Raw genomic sequence first — 18,493 nt, forward strand, 5'->3', positions numbered from 1 at the left:
GGATTAATGTTTACAATGTTGAGAATAAAAGAGTGAGGGAGAGAGAGACAGAGAGGGAGACTAGATAGACAGCTGGCTACGAGGGGGTGGGGGTGGGGGGGTAGTGCTTTTTATCATCCTCATGCTGGGATCTGTTTGTCTCAGTGAATTATGGCTTTTTTTCTCTCTCTCTTCTGTGTTCTTTTGTTTGGTTGATCTCACTTGTATGCTTTTTTTTTCTTCAGTTATTTATTCCGCTGTCTTTATGCTATACATGTTGGTGTCTGTTTCAGTCCTCCTAATGGTACCCAGTAAAAACACTGTACAGTCGTGAGTTGTAATAACGGTGTCAAGCAGTATGTCTCCACAAAAGAAATCTGCCAATCAGAATTGGCAGTGGTACCGGAATGGTGCCGCCTCGTGATTGACAGTTACGTATTTACCACGTGACTTCCCCCACTAAAATGTTTCAGCTGTTAATTTGAGAGCGGCTAACAGCGGCCACATTAAATATGTTGTAACTTTAAAAGAAGTTGACGAAGTAAGAATATTATTATTAAAATGGTTGTAGGAGTAACTATTGCAACAAACAAGCAACAGTGAGTTAATTTTTATTTATGTTTGACGGTCCCGTCGTTTGTACTTGGTGCGTTTGTGAAGTGGAATCATATTATAATCCACCTGCTCACACTTTCATTTAGACTGGCTAGCTATAACTAAGTATTGCATGTAAATAAATATGTATAACATGTCATTTTTATCAAACGTTTCAAGGGTAAATAGTAATTTGTGGGGGGTCAAATTCAGGTGTTGCTACCAAGCTAGTTGGTTAAAATGGAGTGGAATAACGGGTGCAAAAATATTTATTTACTAGTGATAGTGTAGACTACAGTCATTTACCAATGAACCAATTCAGGTTACTGCATTGGGTAAAGTAAAGGGTCATATGTTTATTGTAATTATAGTACCGACACTACAACTTCAGAGGCGCCGAATAATCGAGAAGAGCCCAGTTGACGTTTATTGATGGCGAGGCACCCAGCTTGATCTCGTTGGTTATTATAGCAAGCAGAAAACAGAAGAGTCATCCATCTGCGGTAGACAACGGAACTGAACCGAGCCTCATGATAGTCTGGTAGGGCAGTGTTACACTTACAGAACACGCATTCACTCAGAGGGTGCACCACAACAAATAAAAAAGCCCAAACTGACATAATCGCATACAACCAACATGACTGAACAACACAAGGTTAATATCTTGTATTTTCATGTGGGTATAAACTAGGATATACAATTGGATTACACGAAGGTGTGGCTTCAAAACCATCGGGGGGGGGGAGGGGGGTGGAGTATGTGTTTTTGGTGGAGAAAGGGAGACACAGGAAGCTTAGGAGAGATGGAGAGAAGATGTGGAGGGAAAAGGGATGGAGAGAGACAGAGCAAGAAAGAGTGAAAGAGAGAGTGAGAGAGACAGAGCAAGAAAGAGAGAAAGAGAGAGTGAGAGAGACAGAGCAAGAAAGAGAGAGAGACAGAGCAAGAAAGAGAGAAAGAGAGAGTGAGAGAGACAGAGCAAGAAAGAGAGAGAGAGTGAGCAACATGACTGTACCCATGGATACCTACTGGTTAGACAGCGAAAGCCTCTATTAAATGTCTTGCCTGAGTAAACCAGTTACACTGCAGGTGTTGCGATGCCAGTACAGCAGGGCTCAGACAGCAGGGCTCCGAGGTGGGGGTGGAATAATTGTGTTCCTGACCTCACTGCCTCTCTCTCTCCTCTACCCTTTTGAAAGATAAGGCAGTAGGAAGAGTGCACCTTGTGTGTGTGTTTATAAGACAGAAAGGAAATGGAGAGTGATGAAAAAAGGAAGAGGAGTCGGAGTGGACTCGTATATATAGTCTCCTAGCATGACCCTTGACCTTTAAACAAACACACAACTCTAATAATACACACACATTCAAAACACTGGCCTCTGTTTTTCTGAATACCCTGAGGACTCTATTGGCCCACTCTGTCTTCATCCAGGAAATAGCTCTTCATTTTTGTCATCTTGAAGGGGCTTATTTTCCCAATTTTCTTTCATTGAATCTTTTCTCACCGTTGTGAGATAGTTGTATGGCTCTAAATGTGAGGTTTTATTCCTGCTTAAATGAAAGCAGTGTTTTGGGTGAGAGGGAAACTCTATAACTAAACACACTGTAGACCACAGCCAAGCTTCAGTGAAGTCCCACTTTAAGTACGGAAACCCTGTCAGACCAAACCACGTGGCATCAGCATTAATCTACAACATTTAGGTGGAGAGAGAGTGAAGCGGCAAGTGATTTTCCCCAAAAAGGTTCTTTCATGTAATCTTTTTTTATTGTATTTTTTTTAACCATAGGAGTTCATATTGGGGGCATCTAAAGAAGAGAAAGGGTATTTCTGCTCATGGCCATGTAAATAAAGTACAACAAATAGCGTTTTTTGTGGACAGTGGGATTTGGCTTGTGGTGGAGGGGGGGGGGGATCTCTAAACAGCATAAACTGCATGTTGAGAGAGCACAATGGAAAAGGTTAGCTGGAGGGAATGTAATGACAGTGATGTCCTTGGCATGTCGAAGCAGAAAGGAGCTGGAGAGATTGAGATGCACTGAGGAAGGGAGGAAGGGGGCAGGGGGATTGCGCCTTTGTGAGTCTGGGAATTCATCCATTTTCCTTAGCGGTTTAATCTCGGTTTACAATTCCATATTTTTAGATGAGATGGAATCTACGGCGTTGTTCTTCAGTTGGTTTGAAGCACGTTCATGTTGCTCCGCCGTAGTGGAAGTTGTGGCTGCTGTTTTCCTGGATTACGTGTGCTCGTGTACAACGCACACAAACTAATTGTGTTTCGCTGTGTGCTCATTGTTTGTTTAGCTCAAGTGTGCCTATTATCATTTGCATATTTGAAGCAGTGTGTGGATAATTGTTCTCCGCTGTGAGTATACTGAGAGGGAACAGATTTATGGAGGGAGAGGGAGAGAGTGATAGAAGGACAGAAAGAGACGGAGAAACAAAAAGACCAGAAGTGGCTTTTCTGTCGTGGTTTGAGAAGACGTTCTCCCTTTCATGATTGACTTGAAGGAGCGCAACTAAAACTTTTCAAACAAAGCACAACAAACCAAGGTTATGATAACTTGGCCCCAGATAAACTAGGCGTGCAACCGATGTCACTAGATTCTGCAGTCAATCAAACTGCAACCACAACAGGGCAGAATGGAAACGGAGACGAGATAATAGAGCAGATCTTCTCTGCGGCTTTTCTTTTGAGTGCTGAATTGCCATCCGTCGATGACATCTGTCTCTCTCCATGTGGACCTTGTGGCATCGCGACACTTGCCCTCTGAATGGTCTGTGGAGTGTTGGGCGTTTGACCCCTGACCTTGCCGTGTCTCAACCTCCTCTTTGAAGGTTCGGTTACCGGGGAGCGAAATGGATAAGGCTGGGTGTTGACGTGTAAGAAACAACCTCATGTCCACCCTGCCAGTCACCCCACGCTTGTCCTCCCTTGCATCTCTGTTCGGCATGACCGCTCGTTGCCACTGCTGTCGCTAGCGATTGAACTGACTTGGGGACAGGAGACTGCCCTAGTTTTCCTACAGATGGCCAGTTTGGGGGGACGTGGAGAGAGTGAGGGAGGAAAGGGAAGATGAGGGGAGGAAATGGGGGAGCTAATGGTTTAATAGTGCTCTCCTGTGAGTGTTCGGGGGATTGAGGGGGGGGGGGGGTGTGGGGGGGGGACTCGCTAATAGCATTAGCACTTTTTCAAGAGGCCTGGAACATGTACGTTCATTACCCAGTGTGCTACAGCCTCGTGTTACTCGGTGTGAATAGGTCAGAAGGGTGGGGGTGCTGGGGGAGAGGGGGGGCTGGGGGGGGTGGAGAAGTGTGTCAGTGTTTGTGTGTGCTCATCCTCTGAATACGGGTTTGTGTTTGGGCTGGATCTCTATTTTTGTGTATCGGAAAAAGAGGACATTGAATGATGAAGCGTTTAGAAAACATCACATTCATCCAGATATGCTCATCTCATTCAATGTCCTAGGAGCAGATGGGTGAGAAATGAGAATGGAAATTCGTAGGAATCCTTTTGTCACACACACACACACACACACACACACACACACACACACACACACACACACAAGCCCTCACACATGCACATTCGACGGCACTAACCGCTTGACTCTTCGTGGGTGATCCATCATGATGGACAGACAGGTCAGATGTTCCATTGGCTACACACTAATGTCCTGATCTGGTAACTATTAGGAAGCTTTTGTGTTCCTTCAGCCAGGATATAACATCACAGTTACGTGACCATCCGGCAAAAAAAACCACCATGCTAAAAACTAGAAGTGACTGTCACGCTTCAACAATATCCCGGCCTTTTACAATCCTACCCACGGAAAACTAGCAGAAATCAAGGTTCTTATTATCGAATTGCAGTTTTGCAGTGAACCTTTTCGATGTGTGGTGTACAGCTCCTGCCTCAGTGACCAGGGGGTTGATGCGATGGCTCAGGACTCTGCCTTCATGAGTCTGAAGGCTGGATGGTTCAGCACCGGCCGCCAGCCACGTCTCCGCTAAATTAATCCGTCTCATCTAGGCACGGGAAGTCGCCTCAGATAACAGTGACATTGTTACCCCATGCCAGTGTGGCGCCAACACCGTGGCGTCGCCGTGCCAGGTGTGGTCACTCAGCACGATGGAGGGAGCCAAAGATGGCGCCAGCGATGAGGAGGTGTGCCAGGCAGCGGTGTGTGTGTGTGTATACACGTGTGTGTGTGTCTGTGTCTGTGTGCCAGTCTTATCTGGGCAGCCAACACAAAACTCTTTACGTTTTTCATTTTCAATTTCCTCGCCCCTTTTCATTTGGCTGCCAAGACCAGAAAGCTCTTAACGAGCAAACAAGAGTTGTGTTTTCACTTTGGTGAGGCAGGCAGGCGGGCGGAATGATGTTCAGAATGTTAGCGAGAATGTGTGTGTGTGTGTGTGTGTGTTTGTTCTGCTTGTAGAGGCTGGGTACTAGGCAGGGGCTAGAGTGCCTTTGTGAACACACACAGATGGGGGGTGCACATATGCTGCACCCCAACCTTCTCTCCAATACAACCCCACCACCCTCTACCCACCTCCCTCTGCCCCACCACCCTCTGCCCCACCACCCTCTCCCCCACCACCCTCTACCCACCACCCTCTGCCCCACCACCCTCTCCCCCACCACCCTCTGCCCCACCACCCTCTCCCCCACCACCCTCTGCCCCACCACCCTCTCCCCCACCACCCTCTGCCCCACCACCCTCTCCCCCACCACCCTCTGCCCCACCACCCTCTCCCCCACCACCCTCTGCCCCACCACCCTCTCCCCCACCACCCTCTCCCCGTCCACCCTGTGCACCACCACCCTCTCCCCCACCACCCTCTCCCCGTCCACCCTGCGCCCCACCACCCTCTCCCCCACCACCCTCTCCACCCTCAAGTAAGTGAAGTGGCTGAAACAGTGACCACAAGAGATCCTTGCTCTGGCGTGACTGGTGGAGCATGCGAACGCCCCTTTCAAAAGGCCATGGAGAGACTGTTCCCTCTGCCGTCGTGCACTAAAGCCTTCTACCCCTTCAGCCGTCCTCTCGCGTCCGAGGACGATCTGCCAGCGTTGGTTTCATTGCCGTCTCTCGGCCCTTACAGAACGTTCTGGGATGTTCAGGAAAACCCAGCCGACCTTCTGAACACACAGTCACTCCCTGAGGGTGTGAGAGGTGGAGGGCTTCCACTGAAGGACCGATGCCAAACCCTTTCCACTAACCAACCAGGGGAAAACACCCTCCAAACACAATCATTTACTTTATTGGGTTCATTTAGTTTCTTTCTTTTTTTCCCCTCCCCAGGCCTCTTTGAAGTCTCGCTCCAACTAACAAACAGGTTGTAAACATACTGTAAGTAGATGTTTTGCAGGGAGCAGCCTCTTAATTCAGTCTGCATATGCCGTCAGGGTTTTCGTAACCCAGCGACACGTAGCGGCTCTGATATCGTCCCGGCCCTATCTCAAACCTCCCAACAACCAACGACTGTTCATCTCCGTGAGTTAAGCTTGCCTTTGAGAAGTGATGTGTTTTTTTCTCCCCTTTCTCAACATCAACCCCCACCCCTCTCCCGTTAATCTTTCCTCTAAATTTATTTTATTTTATTCTCTCTGGGGGGGGGGGGATGGGGCTGATTGGTGTGTCTGCTGAGCCCACGGCGCCTTCTTCCTTGTTGATAGCCCCCCCACTCCTCCCCACCTCCCCCTTGGCTCTCCATTGAGAGGGCTGTAATCCCTGCCAGGGGGCCAGTGAAAGGGGAAGAGAGGAGTAGAGGGGGGGGGGGGGGGGGGGGGGGTTGGCAGAGTGTCGTCTGAGCTGATAGCATTCAGCTTGCCGTGTAGCACTCTCCCACGTCCCGACTACAGGAGGGGTGGAGCGGGCGAGGTGAGGCAGCCTGGGCGTGGTGAGGCAGCCTGGGCGAGGTGAGGCAGCCTGGGCGTGGTGAGGCAGCCTGGGCGAGGTGAGGCAGCCTGGGCGAGGTGAGGCAGCCTGGGCGTGGTGAGGCAGCCTGGGCGTGGTGAGGCAGCCTGGGCGTGGTGAGGCAGCCTGGGCGAGGCTGCCTCACTTGGCGTGTGGGCACGCGTGGAACGGTCTGATTAGCCCCCCCCCCTGTCGCAGCCCCCTTCACATGACCAGCCTTGATCTGCAGACGCAGGCTGGGGGCTTGGCGAGACGCACACACAGACACACCTAAAGCATAAAGAGGGAATTGGAGGGAGCTGATCTAGCCCTTACACTAGATCAGTACTTAACTCACCAACAAACTCCCTCCCCAGCACCATGCTTTCCACCCACATGTAGTTTACCCTCCAGACCCTCCAGACCCTCCAGACCCTCAAGACCCTCAGCCTCATCCCCTCCCTCCACACCCCCACACCCAAGGCTTTGCCTCAGGTTAACATGGGAGCTTTGATAGCCATTAACATGCTCTCCCACACTGACGACCAGGAGTATCTGTTCTCCTGACAGAGCATGCATCGAGGCGTGTTCTCCAAGGCGTGTTCTCCAAGGCGTGCACACGGGAATGGACTCCGAAGGGGGGACGTGAATGAAAAGCTGTTCTCGTTTCAGCCGAAGAACACGTCTGACGCTCCTCACGAGCGCACGGATCCCTCGCGCTCCCGTCTCGCACCTCGCTGGGTCAGGTGTTTGATTAGACACGCACACACACAGTGTTCTTTGTACACACACGCTCACACACAGAGAGACACACAGCTCTGTGTACACAAGCACAGTCATGAGCGCGCGCACACACACACACACAGCTCTGTACACACACACAGCTCTGTACACAGACACAGCTCTGCACACACACACACGCACACACACAGTGTTCTTTGTACACACACACGCTCACACAGAGAGACACACAGCTCTGTACACAAGCACAGTCATGAGCGCGCGCACACACACACACACAGCTCTGTACACACACACAGCTCTGTACACACACACACAGACACAGCTCTGCACACACACACACACAGTAATGTCCACACAAATATAGAACAATTCAGTCCCTCTTGCCTCCAGTCACAGTCTGGGAATGAGTGAGATGTCACCCCGTTGGAGACTCAGTCCTACTGGGGTGTGTCCAGCCCCTCCGGGCTGGAGTCACTGGTCGTCCCCCCGCACATACCACCAGGGTCACTATCAACGCTGTCCCCGTCCCAGCCGCTCTCTCCCTGGCCTGCCGGTGTGTCTCTCTCACCTGCCCCCCAGCAATGCAGTCTTCTCCAGGACTCTTCCCCTCTGAGACCAAGAATGGCAGATTGGACCGGCTCTCACCCCACACCTCGGCAATTACCACCCCCCCCTCCCCCACCCCCCCTCAGGCTCCCCTCAGTAATAAGGAGAGCAAAACACCGGCTCCAATGAGACAGACCCCTGTCGCACGTGTAGTGATCAGACAGTTACCCTGGTAGAACGGCTGGAGGGCGTCCTAGTGACTCTGCACTGGTGGGCCTGAGCTACTGTCGTTTCAGTGCCACGGCCAATCTTAAGGAGCAGACAGCAGAATGGCCGGACACAAAAGCTGGCCTGCCTCTCTCCCTCTTTTTAAATGTCTCTTCTAACATGGGCAAACTCTGGCTTCGCACAAAGTGCCAAGCCGGAATACTAATCGAGCGGTGAAATCAAAGACACTCTCTCACCTTTCAAGTGAATGCATGTGTATTTTTTGAAGAATGAAACGTGATTGCAAAGCTCAATTTGAGGTTTTGACAGGGTGATTCTGCAGGCAAGACATTTGCTATCGCGTTGTTATAGAATACAGAGTTGGAATGAAAGGCAAATCCACCACGCTGACATAGAGCAGGAGAGAGAGAGAGTATGGTAAAGGAGTGATGGCGTGTTGGCAAGAGAGACGCAGAGAGAGAGGGTGCGGCATACAGCGGATATAAAGTGAACCTCTGTATAAAGCGACAGCTCCATAATTCATATAAAAGCTATTATATCTGTGATAGTGGTGACATGGTGGTGACTGCTGTCAGACTGAAAGCCCTGGAGGCAGTCTTAACTAGAGCCAGAGACACTGAGGGACTTGGCTGGGGCTTGGATGGAAGCTTGAGGCTGGGGCTGAGGCTGGGGCTAGTGCTTGGATGGAAGCTTGAGGCTGGGGCTGAGGCTGGGGCTAGTGCTTGGATGGAAGCTTGAGGATGGGGCTTGGAGGCTGGTGATGGGGCAGGGGCTTGGATGGAAGCCAGAGGCTGGGGCTGGACCTTTCCTTTCTACTTAGAGGAAGTGTGGTTACCATGCCAATAGTAGGAATAAAATACAAAACACCACAGCCTCACACGTCTGACGTGTGATTGGCTGGTTGAAGAAACAGCTAGTCCTGAATCATCTCCTTCTACTTTAACAAGATCATCTTTCCCGTTTCATCCAAGCTCTGACCTGACTGGCTTTTCTTTTGTAAGATATTGAGAAATTTGGGTTTGAAAGAGGATCTTGAAAAAAATGAAAAACCTTGCTAGCAGTTCAATAGAGCAGCAGACTGATACACTAATCAAAAGTGCCGTTTGAAGTGTCAGAACCCCTGAGAAGGTCCACAATATGGACAGGTATGGACCAACATTATTCTCTTTCATCTTTGGAACCGGAGTGTTGGCAGGAATGTAAAAACCGCTCGACATTCTTTCCCCCCCATAGATCCAATGTTGAAATGAACACTTGGGAGGAAGATAACTGGTAAGGAATGTGGAGAGGAAATGGAGGGGACTGAAGCTGTGGGCATGTGCACAGCACTGTCAGCCCGGGTGTCAGCCGTCAGCCCGGGTGCCTCTCTGCAGAGCAGCTCGCACAGACAACCCAAGCAGAAAAACAGATTATAGACTACTTCAAGTATACTTGCAAAGTATAATTACAAACACACATTTGTCACAGTTCAGTCACAAATTCAGTTCAGTCACAAATTCAGCTACATTTTTAAGTACACTTCCTGTTATATTGATATTGGATGTTGAGAGTTGCTGTTGGGAGTCGGCACAGGAGTGTGTGTGTGTGTGTGTAGGTGTGGGGGGGGTGGTTGGGAAGGAAACAGCCCAGCTGTAGGGGTGTGTGTGTGTGTCACAGAGGCTAACAGGATAGCGTCCCTGTTTGGGATGCCCCAGGGCAGACCACACAGGACTCCCAGAAGATGAGTGAGGGTAAGGGCTTGTTCCTCATTAGGACTATCCTGTTTCCTTTTAGAACAGGTCCCTGTGGAACAGGTGGGAGGTGGGGGGGGGGGGGGGGGGAGATGGAGGAATGACATTTTGGGAGACACAAGCATTTGTTATGCAACTGCGGTAGGCCACAGCCAGGCCTGCATTTTTCTCTGCTCTCTTCCACAGCTGGTGTGTGTGTTCACAGTAGTATGTGAGTGTGTATGCACGTGTTTAAATAAACCGATGAATTTGTTTCGGGAGTGTATTAACAGATATGTGTGTGTGTGTGTACAGAGAAGTTATGGTTGGGGTCTAAACAGGTTTGTGAGTGTGACTGGGCTGTAAGAGCTTGCCACTGAATTCCTGAGATTCTCTTGAAGATGAGGCCAAGCCACAGTTACCACCCCCTGCTCATCTGTGTGTGTGTGTGTGTGTTTATGTCTCTGAGTGTTCACGTGTGTGTTTGCATGTGTACACATGCACATACACAAACGATGTGTTTACAGTTCGCTCAGTGATCTAAGGTTCACTACAGCCAAGTGGTGTTGTGTGCCTGTTCGACAGCATAACGTCTTTTCGTTTCACATCGGATTCATTTAGCAGATGCTTTTAGCGACGCACAAATAATGCACGTAGAAAGTAGAGCAGAGGAATATGGAGATATGCAGAAGTGCTTAGAGCTACAGTATTTCGGTGGTCAGTCAAGGAACGATCTGTATTTTCAAGCCACGTCGCAAAGAAACCCCTTCTCAGCTAGCAGGCGCGATGACAAAACCAAGAGCGCTACGGTGGAACATCTCAATTGCTTTGAATACAACGCCTGATTGACTGGCGGTTTGGCCGCCTGTCTGACAGCCTATTCCTTTGTTTAAGCTGTGTTTGGCCACTCAGGCCTGTGTGGCTGTCTCTGGCTCAACACATGGAGAGGATCACAAGGACAGCTCTAATGCCTGGCTCCTGGAGGCAGATGGAGAGACCAAGTCACAGACTACTTCATCTTACTCTGTGTCCGTTTCTTCCTCGGGAGGGAAAAACAGACTCACACACAACTGCCATGTGTGAGAGATTTCTCAGTTCTGCTTCGTTCCATATGACCAGTTTATGGGACAGCTCTATAGATTCAGTATCAGACTCTCAGAGAAGGTGTTCCATGGAAGGTGTGTCAGCTTGAGGTGGTTCGTTAGAATGTTGAGTCCTATCTCGTCAATGAATGGTATATTGAATAGGTAGAGATGATATCTCGCCCACACCTATCTAAAGAGTTTGGTTGAGTTGTCATAAGAAAACTGGGTGTTCTGGCACAAGGGCAGGCTCTTAGAAGACAGAGAGGGGAAAAGAGACTTCTTGTGTGTGGGACTTTTTGCAGCTGTTTTAGCGTCTGAAGAAGGACTGCGTTCTGAGGTAAACGTCACCCTTCTGGTACATCATTAAGAATGAGGAGGAAGTACTGTATATTCAGACACACACACACACACACTCTCTCTCTCTCACACACACACACACACACACACACACACACTCTCACACAAACAGAAGTGTGATCCTGAGGCAGATTATGTGTGAGGAACAGGATGTTTGTGACAAGCAGCCTCTTCACTCTTGTATTTCTGCACGGCTGTTCTCGGGGCTGTTGCAGGGGTGAAGCCAAGGCAGCCAGCCAGACAGACAGACAGACAGACAGACAGACAGACAGATAGACAGACAGACAGACAGACAGACAGACAGGCAGACAGTCAGGCAGACAGGCAGGCAGGCAGGCAGACAGACAGACAGACAAGGAGGCAGACAGGCATACAGACAGACAGGCATACAGACAGACTGGCAGACAGACAGACAGGCATACAGACAGACTGGCAGACAGACAGACAGACATACATACATACTGACATACATACATACATACATACATACATACAGACAGACAGACTGGCAGACAGACAGGCATACAGACAGACAGGCATACAGACAGACTGGCAGACAGATAGACAGACATACAGACAGACAGGCATACAGACAGACAGGCATACAGACAGACAGGCATACAGACAGACTGACAGACAGACAGACAGACAGACAAGGAGGCAGACAGGCATACAAACAGATAGGCATACAGACAGACTGGCAGACAGACAGACAGGCATACAGACAGACAGGCATACAGACAGGCATACAGACAGGCATACAGACAGACGCATTCAGACAGACAGGCATACAGACAGACAGACAGACAGACAGGCATGCAGACAGACGTCCCTAATCTTAAAAAAAAAAAAAAGATTCACTGTCTAGTTACCAGACAAGCTTCATGATGCTTATCTTCATGGCGGTCCTTACTGCCATGGACAACTGCAAGTCACAGTGTCCTGTCTTTGACTGCAGGTCTAGACGCAGATTCCTCTTCCTAAACCCCGTCTCTAATGTCATCCATGTGTGGTGCTGGACCTGCAGCCGGCTGCAAGGAGGTGTGTGAGATCTAGGCTTTCACAGCGGCAGATGGCAATGCCAGCAGGCCAGGCCTGTGCCAGAAGGTTACGCAATGGAATGACGCCTCACTGGGACATGCTATGAAACATACATGTGCACCAACACATGCCACACACGGTCCGCATACATGCCAAGGTGGCAACAGAGCTCTGTTGACATGCTGGTGTTTTTATTCATTTGTTTTCAGGGCAGTTTCTCTCCTGGTGACCTCTTAATTCTTTCCGTCCCCGCCCCTTCTACCCAGACAAAATGGTTTGGCCCATCTTCCCCTGGTGCCCAGCACAGGTGATTGACAGTTTGAACCATTTCAGGAAGCACAGGGGGAGGTGAGACCCCCACATAGGGCTGGGTTGGGAAACAGATGGACACAGAGCTTCCCCCGTCGCTCCTGCCTCCATTTCCTGGTCCTCTCTTGGGCACGTGTGTGTGTGCCAATGGGATGTGGGTCAGATGGCAAGCTATCTTTAACCAGCCCCTCTCTCTCCAGGAAACCGGCATCCATTCGGAAATGAGAGAGTGTACACACCCGGCTGGTTCAGAATGAAATTCCACAGTGACTGGACATGTCATCCTACAGTCCATTCAGAGTGATCCGAAACCGATTTAGAATTCACAGACTTGATTGAGACAGACAGCGAGTGATTGCGCAGGTGCGTCTGTCCTGTCGAAGTCCACCACGGCGCCACGCGAAAGGCTGTGGAGTGGCCAAGGTAGTTAGTAGAAGTGTGCTTACCCGCAGTAACCTGAGCCCTGCTGTTCTCTCTTGTAGACAGAACTGTACGGAGCAGTGTGGGTGTTGTGCAAAGGGCCAGCTTAGCCTGGGAGAGGATGTGACTGTGGGTGTGTTCGCTCTGCTAGAACAGAGAGGGGACTGTTCTGCAGACCTGTGCGGGGGGAGAGGTGGGGGTTGGAGGGCCAGGGGGGACTCGACTCGCCCCGCCCTGCCGAGGGGTTATAAATCAGCGCTCCGCCCGGCAATCCCGCTGGCTTCCTGTCTCCCTCTAATCCCGTGCCACGCTGTTACCTAGCCAACTGTGAGCTCACGCGTCGCCCGCCCCGGCCAACCGCTGTCTGGCTCTGCTTCACCGCGCCCAGAGGAGACGTTAGCGGGGAGTTTAGGGTGCCCGCCGGAGCCCTGTCGCCTCCGGGCCGGGCGTCACTTCCAGACGGCTGTCAGCCAATCAGGGCTCTTCTGATGCTTTTCCCCTTAGCGAGGAGTCAGAGTCTGGCCGCAGGGCTGTAGGCCAGAGGTAGTCTCCATGGCTGGGGCAAGGTTTGGACCGGGGATGTCGGTCACTTCATGTCCCTCAGTGAACGTTGGCTCCGAGCCTGTGATCCCAGAGATCTAGCAGAGGTTCACCTTCCTACTCACTGTTCTGACACGAGACACCTGGGTCTGCCCTCACTGTGTAGCCCGGACGATCTGGAGATCCGCCCCTCCCGCACACACACAAACACACACTCAGGATCTCGTACACAAACACACATACACACACCACTCCTCCTCCACACACAAGAACAAGGCCAATGAAAGGCTGGAGACTCCCAGAGAAGATCCAGGCTCCCCCCCCCTCCACCCCCTCCCAGCTCACAGCGTGACACCTCCACTGGCAGAGGGCACCAGTTGGATGAAAGTTTAAACAGTGTGGCTTGTGTCGCCCCCCCCCCCCCCCCCACCACCACGCGCTCCCCTTCTGACCCCGGTGTGTAGACCTCGTGGAGGCTTGGATGTTTCCACAGCATGGCAGCTAAAGAGGTGCTAAAACCCAGAGCTTGTTTGGGGGATTCCACAGGGGTGCAGCACACACTGTGACCTGGAGTTACACTGAGGGAAGACTCAAAGGATGAAAAGAAACTACTTTTTTTTTTAAGTTGGCGAGCATTAAATATGAAAACACAAACCCTGGCATGGGAGCTTGGCCTGATGAGCTAGAAAGGAAACATTTATTGTTGGGATCTTGCTTGTGTTTGTGAAGGTGATGGGAGTTTTCTTATAACTTATCCCTGAACTGAAATGAATCGGAACTATCCATGTTGGATCTCTCTCTTCTTTGTGCTCAGCTTGGTTTAATGCCAGTCTGCCTTTCTCAGTGTAGCACTGTATGTGAGGGGTTTGTGTAGTCGGAGTGGAAGGAGAGAAGAATGGAGGGAGGGAGGTGGAGAGGAGAGGAGGGCCCAAGGCCCATCAATAGTTGAACAGCAGTAGGGGCGTGTCTGTAACGAGGACTACAGTACCACATCACACCATCAATATTACATGCTGGAAGAAGGCTGCAGGAGGTACTCTGGAGTGTGTGTGCGTGTGTGTCTGTCTGTGTGTGTGTGTGTTGTAATGAGTGTACTGTAGTGGTTGACTGGGTGCTTGTTGTAAGGGGTGAGGTTATGTTTGCGTGGGTGTCAACTGACACTAATCCTGAGCTGGAGTCCTGCACGGAGGTGAAGGAGAATGGAGGAGGGGTGAGAGGAGGAGGCCCCAAATAGAGGAATGTTCACGAAGAGAGAGAGGATAGAATGATCCTAGATCTTAAGAGCCGACTGTAGCTCCTTGGAGGCTAAGACTAGTCTTAGAACCTTGTGGAACATTCTCCAGACCTCAATAAATAAATAAAAGAACCTCTCGTAACATAAGATGGTCATTCAAAGTGTGTGGATGCCTGGAACCATGCTTGAACTCAACTCATGCTTGAATTTGGTTTCTTTAAATGGGAATGAGACGCTCCCGTCCCAGCTTGTACCAAGATGGCATGTGGCTCGTGAAGCGTTGTCCTGGCGTCCACACAGCTGATGTTGGTATCAGTGATAAGGAGAGGGACACAACTGTGCGAACTGAGGTGATCGATTCCTCAGTTACCCAGGACACACTGCTCTCCCTCTCCCTCTCTCTCAGACATGGCTGAAGGTAAACACAGAGCACAGACTTGTACATAACAAATGTTCCACACGGTTTCCATCTCCCTCCTCTCTCTTTTTCTTTCTCTCTCTCTCTGTCTCTCTCTCTTACACACACGCACACACACGTACACACACACACACTTGGACTTGAGATGCATCTGTGGCGTCTTCTTTCTGTTATGAGGAATGCCTAACAATTCCATCCAGATGTTTGGATAGATCATGCAAACACCTGTTTTCTTCAAACACACACTCTCAAAACATGCACGCGCACACACAACACACACACACACACACACACACACACACCACACACACACACACACACACTGGATGAGTGTTGTTGATAAAGCCTTCTCCTCTTGTCCCCCACGGCCAAGTAAGGAATATTCAGAGATGGAGTGTGGGGAGGAATTTTAAAGGCTACCTTCAAAGGCGTTTTTTTGAGTGTGTGTATCAGAATCCCCCCACAGGTGATAAGATGTGATCTGATTGGCTCATGTGTCGTCTGTTTACCCCTGGGTGAGAGAGAGGGTGGGGGGTGGAGTGGGGGGGGGGGGTTGACGTTGTCTGTCTAAATAATTGAGATCTTGCATCTGTATCGATCGGGCGCCAGTCTCTATGGACTCGCTGCACTAGACCTTGTCTCCCCCCCATCTCCCTCCCTCCATCTCCAACCCATCCACTGGCTGGCCCTCGATTCCCCCCTTGCCCCCTCTCCTGCCCCTCCCCTCCACCAACCCACCCCACCTCTCCACCTCGACATCAGACAGAACCCAGGTACACCGCTGTGAAGAAGTCATGCATAAAGAGCTGAGCAGGACGAAGAAGTACTCTCACCACTGTGCTCCCAACAGGAGGAGATGGAGGGAGCTGGAGAGGGATTGAGGAAGGAGTGATAATGAGAGAGAGAGAGAGAGAGAGAGAGGAGAGAGAGAGGGAGAGAGGAGAGAGAGAGAGAGAGAGAGAGAGAGAGAGAGAGAGAGAGAGAGAGGAGAGAGAGAGGGAGAGAGAGAGAGAGGGAGAGAGGGAGAGAGGAGAGAGAGGGAGAGAGGAGAGAGAGAGAGAGAGAGAGAGAGAGAGAGAGAGAGAGAGAGAGAGAGAGAGAGAGAGAGAGAGAGAGAGAGAGAGAGGGAGAGAGGGAGAGAGGGAGAGAGGGAGAGAGGGAGAGGGAGGGAGAGAGGAAGAGAGGAAGAGAGGAAGAGAGGAAGAGAGGAAGAGAGGAAGAGAGGAAGAGAGGAAGAGAGGTAGAGAGGTAGAGAGGAAGAGAGGTAGAGAGAAGTGGTTGCAGAAAAAAATACCTTTTAACACGTGTGTGTTGTGGAGAGGAGATGCAGGTCAGGGAGAAGGTAAACATGAACACATTCAATTCGAAGAATAGGGTGCAGTTTAGCACAGCCCAATCCATTACTGCATCAATATTACACTGGTCCCCTCCAAGGTTGAATACACTGTATATAAACACTAATTATCTGTCTCTCCATACAGCGAAATAGATTTGTTCAATAGATAATGTCATCTTTGTGAGCAAAATAGCAAGGAATGCAATGGTTGAAATACGGTTAGAACCTGTGAATGAGAAGACTGGCCTTCGTCAGGTTTGCGGTGCACAGACACACACACACACACACACACACACGAACACCCGCAAGACGTGCTGCACAAGCATCCTTTCAGAACCAAGACTGACTACTGCTATTGTCAGTAGGCCCAGTAGTTTAATGATAATTGTGTTTCTAGAGTTGTGCTCGAGACAGCGTCTGTGTCCAGAGGGTGTGCAAAGCAGCAGACTGCTGAAGACAGGGTTCTCTGGAAGCTGGGAGGCTGAGAGGGCTGGATATTACATTGGGGAGTGGTGGGATGAATTATTGAGGCTTGGATTTGGAGGAGAAATGGGAGGTTGGGGTTTGTGTGTGTGAGGGGGGCAGGGGGGGTTGGGGTAAGCCAGAGCCAGAGTTATAGCTGATAGACATGCACACACACACAGCATTATCCGGAATCACGCCTTTTAGGATTTTAAAAGTCCTCTGAATGTAAACGTTGATCCACATCAGACAGACAGAGACACCACAAAAATAGTCTGCTCAGCCCAGATTCCTACACCCAAACAGACCACCCAGATGGACTCAGAGGGTGCATACACACACACCACACACAACACACACTCTCTCACACACACATCCTCTCACACACGCACACACACGGCTTCCTTACCAAAACAGCTCAACACCACTGGCGTCCAACCCACTGTCTCATTCCTCAAACTCTTCCCCACAAACCATAACAGTCAAAGACCCTCACACTTCTGTCAACAGCAGGACTCTCTCATGTCCACAGTGTAGCGCTAGTTGTGGAGAGTGTAGTGCGTTGGAGTTTTCCCCCTCTGTGATCCATGATCTGCCGGCTAGGAGCCGGCCCGGACCCTGGTCCCTGTGCCCGGACCCTGGTCCCTGTGCCCGGACCCTGGTCCCTGCGTCCTCCTCGGTGACGGAGCTGGTGCTGTGGTCCTGCCACTCACACACTTTTGTTTACTGGGCGGAAATCGATAAAGGCGCACACACACACACTACACACTCTTTCCGTCTGTCTCTCTCTCTCCCTTTTCTCTGTCTCTTTTTCTAAATATCTGTCTCTGCTTCTCTCTTTCTAAATGTATCTCTCTCACACACACACACACACACACATTCCCCAGGCTCAGAAGTAGTCTCCATTGATGAATAGACCCTCTGCTGTGGCAATCAGGGCCCACGCCAATTAGCTCATCAATCTCCTTTCACCAACTCATCTATAAAGACAGCATTCAATTACCCCTGTTTCGATTCTCCAGGATATAGACTAGATTGTGTTGTATATCAGTAACTGGTTATGGGTGTAGTCAGACTGGATGTTGGCAGTAAGTGTTTGCTGGGTGAGGTGACGGGTAGGAATAGTCTAGAATGTGACTCAGAGCAGACATGAATGAGAGAGAAGACATGAAACCCTCAAGGCCTCCTGGAAGGCTAATACTCCTCTCTGATAGGTGGCATCTGTGAGCGAGGGTGGTGATACCCTCCTAGCCCCGCCCAACACCTGCCCCCAAAGCTGTGTCTCCCCCCTCTCTCACACACACCCTCTCTCTCTCTCTCCTCTCTCTTGCTATTCATCATTCTCTCTGTTTTTCTCTTCCTCTCTGTCTTTCTCTCCTTCTCATATGGTCTTCCCCCCCTCCCTCCCTCCCCTCTCTCTCTCTCCTCTCCCTATTTCTCTCTCTCTCTCTCTCTTTCCTTTCTCTCTCCTCCCTCTCCCTCTCCTTCTCCCTCTCTCTCTCTCTCTCTCTCTCTCTTCTCTCTTCTCTCTCTCTCTCTCTCTCTCTCTCTCTCTCTCTCTCTCTCTCTCTCTCTCTCTCTCTCTCTCTCTCT

At 50.3% G+C, this 18,493-nt stretch overlaps 1 long non-coding RNA gene across 1 annotated transcript in view; it reads left to right on the forward strand.

Annotated features, from left to right (window-relative positions):
• The first annotated feature begins 402 nt into the window (after positions 1–402).
• LOC134021614 (uncharacterized) overlaps positions 403–18,493 on the forward strand; it is a 34,684-nt gene continuing 16,593 nt past the window's right edge. The window contains exons 1-2 of the long non-coding RNA XR_009930523.1: positions 403–578; positions 945–1,114. This is a non-coding gene — a long non-coding RNA (uncharacterized LOC134021614). The remainder of the gene's footprint in view (positions 579–944; positions 1,115–18,493) is intronic.

Source organism: Osmerus eperlanus, chromosome 5 (assembly GCF_963692335.1).
Source record: "Osmerus eperlanus chromosome 5, fOsmEpe2.1, whole genome shotgun sequence".
NCBI lineage: Eukaryota > Metazoa > Chordata > Actinopteri > Osmeriformes > Osmeridae > Osmerus > Osmerus eperlanus.